Source organism: Acomys russatus, chromosome 28, assembly GCF_903995435.1.
Source record: "Acomys russatus chromosome 28, mAcoRus1.1, whole genome shotgun sequence".
NCBI classification, from domain to species: Eukaryota; Metazoa; Chordata; class Mammalia; order Rodentia; family Muridae; genus Acomys; species Acomys russatus.
The window spans coordinates 23103764-23119631 of NC_067164.1; positions in this window are offsets into that span (position 1 = coordinate 23103764).

Consider the following 15868-nt stretch of genomic DNA (forward strand, 5'->3'; position numbering starts at 1 on the left):
AAGAGTGACGTGAATCACAGTCCTGACAGTGATCTTGACAGTTTAGAATAATAATATGTTAAAACGCTGGCTACAGAGAAGGACTCATTGTTATCAGCAGATTCTATTATCATTTGTGGGACTTCTGTTCTATGCCCCACAGTTCAAGAGAACTGGAGACAAAATGCAAGCCTGTCCGTGCTTTTATTTTTCTTTTCTTGATAGCCACTCATTAAAATCTGTTGTCTGTTATGCATCTGCTATGGCCTTAGACATTAATTCCGTATATGGCTAAGTTGGGGCATCATAGCCCATAACTTAACAGCAGTATTCATAAGGTGAATATAGGATGATTAGAAGTTCAAGGCCAGTCTGGCCTTCATAGTAAGATTCTACCTCAAAAAATAAAAACATCACCACCCCAGACCTGGTTATCTTTTAATGCGTGTAAGATTCCTCTTGATGCAGTTCTAAAATGCTCCATGCTCTAAAGGAAGGGCCAAGCACAGAGTTAGAAATCAAGCATGACGGGAAGGAGACTTTAGGCCTGCTTGGTAGTACATGCCAGGCACAGGCTTTTTCAGGAAGCTGAGGGTCAGCGCTCAGGGGCATTGGCTTTCAGGACCATGGCAAGACATTGAGACTTTGGCACCATCTAGCTCTATGTCTGCTACTGCCTGGCCTCTGCTGACCTGCACAGGGGTTCATGCAACCAAGTAAGTCATTGGCTCTCCTCATATGAGTGAATTCTAACAGAAATGATGACAGAACACTTAGAACTACAAGGAAACTCTATACTCTTGCTTAGTCTCTTTCTCTAGAACAGCCAGTTTGTTATTGTTTGTGGTTCGGATCACTTCCCTTATTTATATGAAACATCAGACTTGCACACTTCATAAATAACATTCCCAGAGATTCTAGAAATCCTGGTGAAATTGCAAAAAAAAAAAAAAAAAAAAAAAGAAACCATTATGATAACCCCCCCCTTCCCCCACATAACAAAATTATTGTCAGCTCTTATCCAACAACTGGCAGCACTGAAACCACACAAAGTTTATAGAAACGACATTTGGTTTATCTGTTAAAGAAGTCCTTAGCTCAGTGTGGTGACACATACCCATAATCCTAGCACCTGGGAAGCTGAGGCAGGGCGAGTGCCTGCACTTTGAGGCTAGCCTGGACTACATGTTGAGATGGCCAGGTACTCTGTCTCAAAGAAGGACCCTGTCCCACCACGAGCAGCCAACAAAACAACAACAGAAAAAGAAAAAAGAGATAAAAGAAACCTTGCAGAGGCCCTCTTCCCGGATAGTACTGGTTGCCAACACTAACCAAACACAGTGCTACACACCACCACACAGGATTTGCAAGAGGTATGGGCGCAATGTCTCGGTTACCTTATGAATAGATGCTGGCAGGCTTGCTGAGCATCAGGGAAGGCTTCTGTAGACATAGTTCTGAGGGGCCCTTCCTTAGCACCCACAAGAGGGAAGACGGCTTTTCTCTTCTTCTGCTGTAAGAGACTTCAGGTAGATGTCTCACACAGCCCAGTGTATATCCATTGCACTCTAAGGAGCACCATAGACTGGTGTGTCTCAGGTCTGAGGAACCAAAATTGACAAAAAAAAAAAAAAAAAAAAAAAAGCCTGCATATCAATGGAGGAAGCAATTTAGTCCCACAGAAGTCAAGCCTGAGAGAGTGCCACAGCGTGGGACTGAGATCCCACTCAATGAATGACTGCTTGGGAAGACTAGATGACTTGCTTCAGCTGACTTACCTCCACAAGCTCGGGGCTGACAGGAAGCTAAAGCCACCAGTCAGGGCAACATGATCCTGGATGGTCAGTACATTCCAGTGGGCATCGGCGAGAAGCCAAATTCTGACAAGCCTGAGAAGTACCAGAAGAGAGTATGGCAACATGGCTGAGGGCTGAAGCATCCTGCTTGTAGGCCCTCCCAAACCATCGGATTCCTTAGCTTTCTCCCCGACTCTTCCTGGAGGAGCCAGCCAGCCTAAAGAAAGGGAGAAGTGCCAGGCCAGAAGAAGCACAGAGGTACCTACGTCACTTCCTTTCCCACTGGAGGTAGTTTTGTTATTATCCTGTACCAGACACATTAATTACCGGAATGTCTATATTTCGCACTAAATATAATCACAGGCTTATTTAGTTCTTGAAAGAGGCCCCAAAGAACAGGTCCTATGCCCTCATTAATCAGGAGGCAGAAAACAAACTGTTTACAGGGCAGTTCTGAACAGGGTCGGTGGGAAAGAATTCGACTGTTTATGAGTGTCCCCATGTGCCTTGGCTAGTGCACCAGCCTCGAAGCATCCCACATCATCCCATGAGCCTCGAGGCCCATCTCCTCTAGGTCTCCACTTTAAGTATAAAGACGTGATATGTGTCACAAAATCCCCTTTTGTGGGTGTATAATGTATAATGATAATTTAGGATTTCTAGCATAGACGTTGCAAAGATATTGGATGAAAAGAACCACACTTCTAAATGTAAGTTTAATCGTCCAGTAAATGCATGTTCACAGAGGTCTCTTCATCTCTAACGGAGCCCGATTAGGTGACTGTCAAGGTCTCCATCCATCAGAAATTTATATTTCAAAGAAAGTTTCAGCACACCACACAACAAGGGCCGATTTTCAGGTCCTCCATCAGGCCTCACGTTGGCATTGTCTGATGTTCAGTCCCTCCAGCGGGGTTCTGACAAGGGCGGCAGTGTCTTCCTTTAGAGGCAGGCATGTGGCTAAAGTCGATGTGATTGCCATGGTGACAGTCTCCACACTGTGTGCCATTCGTCACCTGGGAGTCCCCACACGCTATCCCATATTCTCCTGAGTGCTCATCGCTCTTGCTCCTCTGCTCCGGCGGGAGAGGCTGCGCTGTGAAGCATTTGCGATGCCATTCCCAGGGAGAACCTCAGCTAAAGATGGGATTCAAGCTGTCGAGTTCTCTGTGGCTCCCATATTCCTTGTTAACTGAGGGTCTGTTGTTTGCTCCAAAGAACATAAGCCAAGAAAGTGTGAAGGGTTTTAATTGCAATCGGTGCTTTCTTTGGACCTTTTAGCAACATGTGTTTCATTTATGTAAGGCATCCATTATTGACTTTATTTTTAAAAAACCATTCTAAAGCAGAGAGCTAAAGATGATTTTATGGTGTGTGTGTATGTGTGTGTGTGTGTGTGTGTTTTTTTTTTTTTATCACAAATGGCTGCTTTTGAGGAATTTATTCAGACTTTCAAAGTCCTAAGCAAGAAACACTTCATTCGCAGGGCTTTAATTCCTTACTATGCAGTCTGCTACCCAGTTGGCCTCCATCTCTTTCTACTCTGAGGCCGCACCAGCAGCTAAAGAGTTAACCCCAATCAGGTCGAGACCTCCTGGGTCCTGCAGGTGTCTGGTGCTGGTCTCCTTTCTGCACTCTCGGATGCAGGCTTATTGAAAATATTCTCACCATCTCTCTACCCGAAAAAACAACTTACCCTCTGCCATCCTCTCTCTCCTTTTTGGTCTCCCCATCTTTTCTGCTTTCAGATGAGAGCCTGACCTAAACCTACCACTTACGACTCTTTTTCTCCAAATTCCCTCACAGGTGCATCTAATACCTCCCTTATTTAAACAACAGCCCTACACTCTCAGCTTACAAAACATATTTCCTACATTCTAGAAACACCTTCCATAGCCACCTTCTGAATCGCGCTCCTGTTTCGTCTTTTCCCTTCCCTTCAGTGAGAAATCTCTCCAAAGTGTAGATTTGAGTTCTGTGCTTCTTTACCTGTCTGAACCAAAAGTCTGGGCTCCATCCCTCCTCTGCTGAAACACCCCCTCAAAGATCCACAGTGAATGACCCAGAAGCAGTCCTGCTGAGCTCCTCCTCCCCTACCTCCTGTGCTCCTTCAAGCCCACCAGTCAGATGTGCTTGGATGTGCTTGTCTGTCAGCCCAGCACTTGGGAGCCTAACTCAGGAGAATCACACGCTTGAGACTGGGGCTGAGCTACACAGTGAGTCTTTGTCTGAAAAATAAAAATAGAAATGAGAGAGAGAGACAGAGAGAGACAGAGACAGAGACAGAGACACAGAGAGACAGAGACAGAGAGAGACACAGAGAGAGACACAGAGAGAGACACAGAGAGAGACACAGAGAGAGAGAAGAGAGAAGAGAGAAAAAACACCTCACTGGTTCTTTTGTTCCTCAGCTGTCCTGACAGTCACCTGTGTCATTATATTTTGGTAGAACTATGTGAGTCACAGGCAGTTGTAAACCGCCTGGTGTGGGTGCTGGGAAGAAGATGATAGTTTAAGATCTTAACCACTGAGCCACTCGTCCATTGTCCAGGCTAACGCCACTTTGAAAAGATATGTAGTTCTACCAAGCTACAATGACACATATGTGTGAAAACGACATAATGAAACCCATGACCTTGTATACTAACTGAAATAGCAAAAACATTAAACGGTTCTGTCTTCAATCAAAAAGGTGAAAATTTCTAAATGTATACGATGAAAAATGTCGACAAACTTCCACTCCCCCAAGCCCTTCCTCCCATCCCTACTTCCAATGTTAGCCCAGGAGGCACCTTTCGGAAATATGTGTATACTCACAGAGGCACGCATTACTATGGCATTCTCCTCTCTAGCTTAAAAGTCTATCGGAGACTCAGTCAACCTGTGAAGAGAACACAGTCTGAGGTCCAGTTCACACAGCACACAGAACACCAACTAGAGACAAGGCACTAGGTACCAAACACATGCACAAAAGTGATAGCTCTTACCTCACTTCCTTTACCCCCCAAACAAAGTCCCCACTGCATCACCTCCACAGCTTTCAAAAATCTGTTTCCATGGCTTTTCCCATCCGGACATTTTGTATAATTGAAATTATATATATGGCCTTCCCCCCCCCCCTGGATTGTTAATGTGACCATCCATATTGTAGCTTGCACCAATACTAAATTTCTTTTAAGCAAAACAACAAATAATAGTCTATTGACTACATATACAACTTTTTGTTTAGTCGTTCATCTTTTTTGTGCGTGTGTATGTACACATGTGTATACATACTTGCATATATGTTGTGGATGTGCATGCTGGTGCTGACACGTGTGTGCATATACATGTAGAAGCCAGAGGTATCTTCTTTTAACAAGTTCACTTATTTGCTGGAGCAGAGCGAGATAGTTTTTGTCAACTTGATACAATCTGGGGTCACCTGGGAAAAAGGAACCGTATTTGAAGAACTGGCTCCCTTATGCCAGCCTGTGAGCATTTCTGTGGGCCCGTTTTTTTGTTTTTTGTTTTCTTAACTAATGATTGATGTGAGAGAGCCCCGCCCATGTGGGTGGTACTACCAAAGTCAGGCGAACTGTAAGCCAAACAGATCCTTTCCTCCTCCTAGCTGGGTTGGACAGTGTTTTATCACAACAACAGAAAACTAACCAGACAGAGTCTCTCACTGGAGTCTGATGACTTCGCTCATGCAACTGGGCAGCTTGTCCTGGGATTTTCCCGTCTCCAGCTCTCAAGCATTGGGTGTAGGCGGGGTGGTGCTAAGGAGGGGCTACCCAGCTTTACAGGGGCACTGGGGATCTGAACTTGCCTCCTCACTTTTGTATGGCAAGCAGTTTACTCCTCGAGCCACGTTTCCACCACGCCCCCATTCATCTTTTGATGGGCATTTGGCTTGTTTCCACCTCTTGGTAATTTGAAAAACGCTGCGGTAAATATTAATGTTCATGTTCTTTTCTGGATAGGTATTTTCATTTCTTTTAGGGACATGCACAGCAGCGGAATTTGGGGGGTTATACAGTGATTCCACATTCAATTTGTGGGGAACTGCCTATGTCTTTTTCCAAAGTGGCTACACCATCTTCCAATACCACCAGCAGTGCATGAGAATTCTAATGTCTCCACATTCTCATCAACACTTGTTATTTCCCCATTAAACAAACACAGGCCATCCAGGCTGGGGAGGTGGCTCAGCAGTTAAGAGCACCGGTTGCTCTTCCATAGGACCCAGGTTTGATTCCCAGCACTCACATAGCAGCTCACGACTGTCTGTGACTCTAGTTCCGGAAGATCCATCACCCTCTTCACACACCTATTGCATAGATATTTGTGCAAGCAAACAAACAAACAAAAACAAAAACAAAACAACAACAAAAAAGAAAAACCATCTATACACATAAAATAAATAATCTAAACAATTTTAAAGAGCTGCGCTCTAATGGTTAAAGTGTTGCCGTCTCATTGTGGTTTTAATTTCTTTTACACAATGGTTATGGTCTTGAACACCTTTTCATGTGGTTGTTGCCCATTTGTACATCTTCTTGGAAGATGCTCTGCTCTCTGCCCATTTTTTTTTTTTAAAGATTTTATTTATCATTTATACAGTATTCTGCCCCCATGTGTGCCTGCATGCCAGAAGAGGGCACCAGATCTCCTTATAGATGGTTGTGAGCCATCATGTGGTTGCTGGGAATTGAACTAAGGACCTTTAGAAGAACAGACAGTGTTCTTAACCTCTGAGCCATCTCTCCAGGCCCCTCTCTGCCCATTTTTAAACTGGGAGGCTTGACTTTTTTTTTTTTTTCCGAGACAGGGTCTCTCTGTTTTAGCTTTGGCTGTCTTGGACTCGCTTTGTACACCAGGCTGGCCTTGAACTCACATTGATCCACCTGCCTCTGCCTCCCAAGTGCTGGGATTAAAGGGGAGGAGGCTCGACTCTTAGACATTGAGTCAGGACAGTTCCTCGTGCTTACCAGATATGTGCTACACATGTTTCCGGCCATGCCATCACCTGCCTTTTTACGCTCATCACAGGATTCTGTGAAACAACATCTTTAATTTTTATTAGTTCCTAGTTATTTATGTTCTTTTGTTGTCAACTCTTTTGATGTCATGCTTAAGATGACTTTGCCTACCTAACCCAAGTTTACAAGATATACTATTATATTTTTTTCCAAGTGATAGTTTAAGCTCCTACATTTATTTGAGTCTTTGCCTTATTTTATGTATAAGGAAGGGGGTCCAACTTCATTTTTTAACATGTAGCTCTCCAGCTGGCCCTGTATCATTTGTTGAAAACACTATTTCCCTCCCACTGAACAGTCTTGGCACCCTTATTGAAAATCAATTGACTGCAAATGTGAGAGTTTATTTCTGGCCTCTTAATTCTATTCCATTGATCCACGTGTCTACCCTATGTCAGTACCACACTGTCTTAATTACTGTAGTTGGTTCTGAAATCAGGATGTATGAATCTTCTGCTTCATTTTGAACGTGTTCCCCGAAGACCATACATTGCAAACTTGAGAAGTAGGTCACAATGGAGATAATTAGGCTTCAAGGCATTTGACCCGAGAGTGGATTAGTGTGTGGCTACAGCATACTGAAAAGGGCCTCTCTGCATGCCAATCCTTTGATCTTGGATTTTCCAGCTTACAGAAAGTGTCAGCCAATACAGTTTTGTTCCTACAAATTATTCTGTACTGTTGTGTACAGACAGCCTCCACCTTTAGTTTTCTCCTTTGAGATAGTTTTGGTTGTTCTCGGGAACTTTCATTAGCATGTGAATAATTAGATTATCTTGTCAATATCTGCAAAGCCAGTTGCTATTTTTATTTGGGCTGCACAGAATATACAGAACAGTTGGGAGAACACTGCCTTTTTGTTTATTCTTCAAATACACAACAAGGTGATGTTTCCTCATTTTCCTAGGGTTTATACTTTTAAAAATTGTAATTTATTTTATGTGGGTGGGCGTTTTGCCTGCATGTATGTCTGTACTACACGAGTGCCTGGTGGAGGCAGAAGAGGGAATTAGATCCCCTGGGACTGGAGTTACAGACAGCTGTGAGCTGACATGTGGGTGCTGGGAATCAAAGCTGCTTCTGGAAGAGCCGCCAGTGCTGTGCCACTTCTCCAGCCCTTTCCTGAGTTTTACTTAATTTATTTCAATAATGTCTTATAGTTTCTAAGGTATAGTTTTGTCTTTTGCTGAGTTCATTCATAAATATCTTATGCTTTTTATGCTATTACCAATGAGTGTCTTTTAGCTCTGTCGTTAGTGTGTCCGTTGCTTCCAAGAAGCGGCACAGTTGATCTTGTGTACTGACCTTGCAACCCATGCTTGGCTGAACTCATTGGCTGTGTGTGTGTTTCTTAGGATCTCCTGCACTTTCCCATCTTACTTTTCAATGTGGATGCTCCTGTTTCCTTTTTCTTGCCTAATTGTTGTACATGGGGCCCCCAACATAAAATTGAATGAAGTGACCAGAGTGAACATTTTTCTTCTCCCCCGATTTGAAGGGAAAACACTCAGTCCTCTATAACACAGTGCTGTTTTTTTTTTTTTTTTCCATAGTTGGCCTTTGCCAAAGGAAAGTGGAAACAATCCACTGCCAAATAAACAAGCTGAGCTGTGTCACTTTTTCAAAACCTTACGGATAGTCCGTAGCTTGAATGTATTGCAATGAATTTAACCATAACCATTTTGATAAATATTTAGATTATTTCCTTTTGCTTCCCACAACTAATGATATGTAGGGTAAATATACTTAAGTATATGTGCTCTTATATTGAAACAAATTTCTGGTTGAGGGTCTAGGGGTGTAGCTTAGTTGAAAGAGGTCTTGCCTAGCATGCACAAGGCCCTATATTTCACCATCAGAACCACAAATCAACTTGTATAAGGAGGAAGAAAAGAACCAAGAGCATCCGAGTAGTATTCCATAGTGTAAATGACGGGCGGATCTGAGCCCAGGGTTCCTGCTCAAACTATGGCACCAGCCAAGGACAATACATGCAGTAAACTTCGAACCCCTACCCAGATCTAGCCAATGGACAGGACATTCTCCACAGTTGAGTGCAAAGCGGGGACTGACTTTCACATGAACTCTGGTGCCCCATATTTGACTACGTCCCCTAGATGGGGAGGCCCGATGGCACTCAGAGGAAGGATAGTAAGCTACCAAGAAGAGACTTGATACCCTATGAGCATTTACAGGGTCCCCCTCAGTCACAGTCATAGGGGAGGGGAGTAGAGGGAAAGCGGGAGGGAGGGAGGAATGGGAGGATACAAGGGATGAGATAACAATTGAGATGTAATATGAATAAATTAATAAAATATTTTTTAAAAAGGAACCAAGAGCACCAAAGAGAATTAAGAATAGGATCCTCATCAAACGATGTCACATTATACCTGAAATCTAGCTTGATTTTCTGCTCTTTAGTTTTACAAGTCATTACATCCTTCTCTTTGTTTAAGTTTAAAGTCAGTCATGAGCTGAGGGACTAGCTAACTGATAGTGTACTTGCCTATCTTGTGTGAAGGCCTGGGTTTAGCTCCCAGCAAAAGACAGGCAGACACACATACATGTATGTGAGTACACACACACTATCCACACACACACACATGCACGCACACAAATCAGGTTATCATAGGAAAAAAAGCATTGTAAATAATACACATTTGGTCTTTATGAGATTTTTATTTTTAAAAATGAATATTAAAATTATCTTATATTGCTCTCCAAGCCTTCATTCTTGCCACAGGCTCCATAATGACTCTTGTAGATGGTCTGAGCTCAGCAAGTGTGTAATGAGTGCTCACTAAGCTGGGGCTTCATCTCAGCACCGTCCAAGCCAGGCATGGCAGCACACAACTGTAATACTAACACTTGGGAGGGTGAGGAAGGAGAATCGCAAATTCAGGGTCATCCTTACCTACATCATGAGTTCAAGGCCCCCATGGCTACATGAAACCTTGTCTCAAAAGCCAAGATAAAACAAAATAAAGGCAGCCCAGCTGCTTGCCATGGTCTAGTCACTTCCTAGTCTTCCGTCACTCACTAGCATTGTCTCTCCTTATGGATACTTACCTCATCTCCAAGTTTCCAGCCTTCTCTTTCCACCCTTGAAAGGCCAGCCTTATATTAAAGCTTTATACTCGTTTTGATAGGATGTATGAAATGCCTCCTTCGGCAGCACTTGCCTGTGCTAGGTGGTAGAGGCACACATATGACTCTGGGATGAAAGCTGCCTGAGAGAGCGTGCTTTCAGTGGTGGTTCAGGTTCATGACACGCCACGTCAATGAGATGTGACAAATGCCCTCACAAAGACACATACACTGCCCCGCAACCTAGTATTTGCTAAACAATTAACAAATGTTAATAAACTGTGGATACTAAACTCTTTTTTTGTTTGTTTTTGTTTGCCAGACAAGGTTTCTCTGTGTAACAGGCCTGGCTGTTCTGAACTTGCTTTGTAGACCAGGCTGGCCTCGAACTCACAGCGATCCTCTTAAATATATATTTATGCAAAGATAAACCATCAATAGGGGAATTAGGAAAGCACATGAACTGAATAAGATCTTTTAAAACCAATTAGAGTGCTTTAATAGTTTTTTTTTTTTTTTTTTAATGCCTTTGGCTTGGTTTTATGAGTAATGCAGGTCTCAGGAAAGGAGTTAAGCTAAATATTTTTGGAATCGCTTAATAATATTCTCAAAGTACTCCACACTCAACCCACACCCCTTTGCCCACATTGGGGTGGTGGCAGATGGGAAAGGGGTGAAAATGGAAGTGGCATGCAGAGAACCAATTCATGCTAAGAGGAAAATGAGTCTTAAAATAGGATGCCTGAAGCCAGAGCCGAGAATGGGCTGCGAGGAGGAGGTGTCTGCTTACCCCATCAGTAGGTCTCTGTCTCTGCGGGTTCATCACACTGAAGACAGACACTCACTTGCTGTTCACTGAGCTGCAAACCCTCTCGTCTTCCCCTCTTAAAAAGCTGGGGTTTTATCTGCTTTAGGAGTTCTCTGATGGAATTTTGGGGGTCACTTATATATACTATCATATCATCTGCAAATAGGGATAATTTGACTTCCTCCTTTCCCATTTGGATCCCCTTATAATTGGGCACTAGCCCAAAGGCATGTCCCACGGAAGTCTGTACTTACCAGGAGATTGGGATAGATGTGTGGACATCCCCCTGGGACTCTAGGTAAGAGAAATATAGGAGATGGGGAAATAGAAGGATCCAGAGGGTCCTAGAAACCTACAAGAAGAATATCGTGATGGGTGGATCAGGGTCCAGGGGGCTCTGCTCAAACTATTGCACTAACCATATCTAGCCAATGGACAGAACATTTTCCACAGTTATGTGGAGAGCGGGGACTGACTCTGACATGAACTCTGCTGCCTCATATTTGACCACCTTCCCTTGGTGGGGAGGCCTAGTGGTACTCACAGAAAGAATAAGCAGGCTACCGAGATGAGACTTGATAGCCTATGACCGTATAGTTGGGGAGGAGGTCCCCCTCGGTCATAGACCTAGGAGAGGAGAATAGGGTGAAAGTGAGAGGGAAGGAGGAACAGGAGAATACAAGTGATGGGATAACAATTGAGTTGTATTCTGAATAAATTAATTAAATAAAAATTGAAATTAAAAAAAAAGCTGGGGCTACCTGCTGACTCACAGAGCCTGATTTTAACACCCCACAAGCTATTGCTTTTCTGTTGTCCTTGAAGGATGCTCACAGACTGTCATTTCCAGTCTACATTTCCCCATTCAGGAGGGGCATGAGTCAAGGCCTTCCCCAGTGGAGGTAAACAGATGAATCCTGATTGTAAATAACATCAAGAACAGCCTTGGTTGGTAAATTAAAACTTCGAACGCTGAACAAGGAGAATGCATTCTGGTTGCCAGGCAACCAGCCTGGGCCCTTGTTGGCACAGGGGCTCAGGTCTTTTTAGCTATAATTGCAAGGCTACTTGTGACCTTCTTGTGACCATAGCTATCATGTGGAGCTCTAACCAAACTGTCCTTGCTGCATGGAGGGACACTTTTGCTGTTCTTCCTCAGGCCTCAAGTTTTCAGTGAACACAACAGAATTTACTTCCTTAAGAGTGCTCCACTTGAATAAGCAGGCTACTAAGATGAGACTTGATAGCCTATGGCCATATAACGGGGGAGGACGTCCCCCTCGGTCATAGACCTAGGGGAGGGGAATAGGGTGAAAGTTGGAGGGGAGGAGGAATGGGAGGGCACAAGTGATGGGATAACAATTTAGTTGTAATCTGAATAAAATAAATAAATAAATAAATAATGCCCCACTCATCTCTCTATCATATACACACAGATTTAGCTAATATTTGAAAGTCTCCTCTAATTCATGAAAAATTTCTCCAGTTTTCCCTTCAGAGCTTGCCCTTGTCCTAAACCAGGGAAGGAATGCCATGGCTGCAAATACAGATCCCTCTTGGCTGATGTAGGATGAGGTTACTCTGAAAAGACCATCGTGAATCTAAAATGTTGTTGATGAGAAATATGTTTACCATACCCAGCCTAGCCAGAGAGATTTAGGGGAATATTCAAGTATATTTACTATTCCTGGCCTACCCAGAGAGATACAGGGGGATATTCCAATACACTTACTTTTCCTAGCCTAACTAGGGAGACTAAGATGAGTGTCTGTTCATGTTACAGGGTTCCTTCCATTTACTGTAGCGTAGGGTTGGGGAGGAGGAAGAGGCAAAGCCAAGAAGAGGAGATCCCAGCCTGAGACACTGTGCTTCTTCCAGAGGGAGCTCCATCCATCACCAGTTCTAATGGGTCTCCCAGCCCGGTTACCCTCATTACCAATTGGCAGCAATGGACACACCTGCCCATCCCTTGGTCTCAGATGTCGCCTCTCCCTGACCACTGTGTGGGCGACTCTCTATACAACAGCCCTGGACTCTGTTGCACATCAAAGCAGTATCGGAGGCGAGGTGTGTATGACACACCAGGGATGGAGTGAGAGGAAAAAGCAGCCCAAGTCTACGAGAAAAGACACAGGAGAGCCCGAGAAACCACATGATGTATAGGATGGGCATTTTACTTGCGCGCGCGCTGCACACAGTTCAGCTCTCCCTCTGCATCTCTTTTCCTTTACTGTTACCTTTCTTCAACCTGCTGTTATTTATAGCTTGTGTCCTTGCATCTACTCTCTCTTCTTTCTTTAGCCATTCTCCACTGTGCAGCCATCGTGGTTAAAAAAACAAAAACAAAAACAAAAAACAAGCATATGGAAGAAACGTGCTTTTCTTAAGTGGCCCCCTCTGCACTAAAACAAAACTCAAATACCTGCCCTACCTATAAGATGCTGTGTGGTCTGGCCAGGACTTCAGCCTCACTGTGTTCCAGCAATGCTGGTCTTCAGTACCGTTCAGCTGAGGTCACACTCTTTTCTTTCCCTTTGCAGCAGCTAGTCTCCCTGGCTGGGAGGATCTTCCCTTGGCTGTTCCCTTTACCTTGTACTTTCTGTCTCATGGCTATGTATTTCCTTCACAGCGTTCAGCACAATCAGGAATTACAGCCATTACACATTTACTCTGACTTATTTTTTTTGTTGCTTGCTCCTTCTGGAACACATGCTCAGAATAATCAGAAGACACCGATCTGTCTTGCTCGGCGTTTGATCCATATTTAATGCAGTGTTTGGCTCATATCCGATCATTTATTTGCTGTTGGTTAATAAAAGAGTGACGATGGATAGTAGGCGTGTCAATATTACACATTTAACATGTAACGACACACATACACCAAGCAGGCACCCGCGTGGTGGTTACTGTGTGCCAGGGACTGGTCGGAGCTCTTCCTACATAATTCCAACAAGCAGGCATTGTAGCTGGCCCCTTTTATAGTGAAGAAAGTAGTAGCACAGGATGGCTGATGATGTCTGAGGGTAGAGATTGGGCTGCACTAGGGCTCCGGGTCTCGGGAATGAGACACCACAGCCTGGAGGCCTTAAACAAAGACTTAATCCTCCCACAGCACTGAAGTTTGGATGCTTCTGACCAAAGCACCAGCAGGAGCAGCTTCAACCAGGGCCCCCCTCTTTGCTAGGCAGGCAGCCAGTCTTGTCCCGTCTGTTTGCACGGCCATTTCTGTCTTGTGACCCTCCCCCCCGCCCCCCATCCTGGTTGTCTCATAGGAACAGCCAGGTTTGATTAGGGTGGGCCCTAATAGCCCATTTTTACCTCAGTCACCCCTTTATAGGCTCGTTGTCTCTAAACGGCCACATTCTGAGATACTGGGGCATAACAGTTCAGCCATATTAAAAGGGCTGGCCTGACATGTCAGCTGTCTCTTGTGTTGTATCCACCATGCCATGAAAGCCCTGAACATCTCATAACAGTTGGCACATTTTGAGTTTCCTGGCATGGCAGACACTCTTAGCTGCCCACTCAAGATCCATCTCAGAGCCTCTCCCCCTCTTTTTCTTGCCAACAAACCTGGCTTTGGTTCACAAGGCAATGTGGCCGCCAGCTGAAATGCTCAGAGTCTTGATAACTCCACCCCACTGTCACTCTCTATTCCCTGGTCCTTCTTGCATGGGGTAGGGACAGGGGCGTGGCTTAGTTCTGTTTTATGAGTGACAAGAAGAAGCCAGCTATGGTGGGCCCACACTTGGATGAGACACTAAGAGCATGCTGCGTCTGTGTCTCTGCCCTTTCCATGAGTCTGTTTCGGAGCTGCATGGGGGGAGGAGCCAGAAGGGTGACCTATAGGGTGGGTGGGGTGGGAGATGGGTAGCGATGGCTGAGAGGTCTGGGTGGTCTTCAGGACTGAACACTGGAGACCGGAGGACGATGGAGACACTGCAGAGCAGCTGGGACCAAGCCTCACGGCTTCTTGTAGACATCTTGTTACAGGAGCTTGCTGAATATCCACACACACAGCTGGCCTTTAGAGGAGCCCTTTCCTTCATTCTTTCTGTCACTGGAACTTGGTTCCCCTACTGCAAGCCACAGGCCATGCATAACCAGGTAGAAATACTCAAAGGTTTCAAAAGGAAGTGCTTCATGAACCATCCAGAGAATACTGTCTGGACACAAAGACCGATTAGTGGTCTCCTGAGACCATGAGAACAAAAGCTCACTGCCAACGGGGGGGGGGGTGAGGGAATGGGGGTAAAAGGGGGGGAATGGTGGGAGTATCTTAGCATTGCCCTGCCACTTGGCATGATGAAAAGAAAGAACCCTACAACAGAGGCAACACCTCAACGGTTAGACCCAGTTTTGTGCCAGCATTTCTCCTGAGCGTTCTCATCTGTGAAGTAAGGTGACCTGACTAAGTAGTTCGTCCTCTTCCACACCCTCTTCCCTTCCTGCCCCTCCTGCCCCTCCTGCCCCTCCTGCCCTTCTCCTGTTCCTCCCCTTCTCCCTCTTCACCTTCCTTTTCCTCTTCCCCTTTCTGGGCAGGATCTCACTATGTAGCCCAGACTGGTATCGAACTCAAGATCCTCATGCCTCAGTCTCCAAAATGTTGACATTACAGGTATCTGCCATCAGTTTAGGGACAGACTCCACCTCCCTTTCAGCTCTAGCACTGGAAGGTAGTTTCATAAGAAAGAAAACCAGTATTGAGTTGAGATAAAATTCTATGTCATTAAAAAAAAAGGGAGGGGGGCAAAAACTATCTTAAAACACTCTATCCCCTGGAAAATGTAAAGTTGTGTTAGATGGCTAATTGTACTGTATGAAAACTGGGGTGTCACAAAATCCCCATCAAAGAAAGCGATCTGGGTAACATAGGAATCAGATGTAGAAGAGAAAGAGAGAATTGTGAGAAGTATCATTTGGATGGGTGCAGTGTCACAGAACCTATGAGCTCAGCAACGAGGGAGGCTGAATGGCCGGGTCGTGAGTTCAAGACCAGCCTGGGTAACAGTAAGAAGCCTGATGTTTTCATTGAAAATCCCAGCTTGTCCGCCTCATTTATAAATAAAGAACTGAAATTTGGTTAATTAAAAATAAAAACCCAGCTTGTTCTATTTACCAATAAAGAATCAGGAGCCAGATGTTGGGGGTGAAAAACCTGCTAGCTCAGAGCG